The sequence below is a fragment of the Grammomys surdaster genome, unplaced genomic scaffold, assembly GCF_004785775.1.
Source record: "Grammomys surdaster isolate TR1022 unplaced genomic scaffold, NIH_TR_1.0 241, whole genome shotgun sequence".
Lineage (NCBI taxonomy): Eukaryota > Metazoa > Chordata > Mammalia > Rodentia > Muridae > Grammomys > Grammomys surdaster.
Window position 1 is genome coordinate 423,663 of NW_021604686.1, and position 1,037 is coordinate 424,699.

Genomic DNA, 1,037 nt, shown 5'->3' on the forward strand with positions numbered 1-1,037 from the left:
GTCTTTTTATATGTTTGGCTTTTTTTAATTTTTCCAGATAAATCTCAATTCAGCATGGGTTTTGTTGTATTTTAAACATTATTCGTTCCTTTATTAGGTAGTGAATGTTCTCAAGATTGTTAATTATTCTTGGTACATAGTCTTATTTGCCTTTTTTTTAAAAATAAAAAGAATTATGTTATAATTGAATGTGCACCTGAGACATTTTCAATTGCTTTTATGTTGAGTGTGACTTTGCGTTTTGGTGCTAAAAAAATCGTGTTTTTGTTTTGTTTGAAATGCTAGGGATCAACCTCAGGGCCTCTGGCATTCTAGAGGCATGTTCTGCTACTGAGTTGCAAACCCTCTAGCCCCAGAGATATCTCACTTCAGTCCTACCCACCCCAACCCGTCCTTGCCTGAGACCCGGCCCCCCCCCCACCCCCCCTCACCTGAGTCTGTTTTCTTAGCAGAAGGCTGCAGAAGGAATCTTAACTAGTGGATCTTTACATTTCCTTCCAGCTCTGACGTTCTATCATCATTGGCTGCCATCAACAACTGGCCGCAGTAGGATTGAGTTTTGTTCTCGATATATTTATTGAAAAAAATCTATTTCCCAGTTAATTAAGAAAAAAGTTAATTAAAGTGCTTTATGGTTGTAACTACTCACTGTCCCCCCCTCCAGTGAGTTTCCTGGGCACTCTTCCCTGTGCCCCAGCCTCCCAGAGGACACACTAAAAGGACGGTGTAACATTGTTTTCATTCCTAAATTACATAACCACTCTCAGTGCAGAATATGATTTAAACAGACAGAAGAAGCACTGTTCTTTTTGAAATGTCTTAAAAATGATGATAATGGACTTAACTATTTAACTTTGGGAGGGCGGGAAATGGCCTGGAGGAGTTATAAAATGTAGCTTTTTAAAGAATAATGCTAGCATTAAATGAATATAAATGAATTGTTTCAATTTTGTGTGTGTGGGGGGGGGGTGATTTTAGGGAGTGTGTGACAATCCAAAGGAACCTCTTCCCTCGCTCCTTCCTTTCCTCCCTCCCTC

At 39.5% G+C, this 1,037-nt stretch overlaps 1 protein-coding gene across 1 annotated transcript in view; it reads left to right on the forward strand.

Moving 5' to 3' along the window:
- The window catches only part of Rcn2 (reticulocalbin 2), a 17,497-nt gene extending 17,304 nt beyond the window's left edge, over positions 1-193 (forward strand). Inside the window, exon 7 of the mRNA XM_028774599.1 lies at positions 1-193. This exon is cut by the window's left edge and continues 837 nt beyond it. The gene's annotated coding sequence lies outside the window, so the exon portion shown is untranslated.
- Positions 194-1,037: the final 844 nt, after the last annotated feature.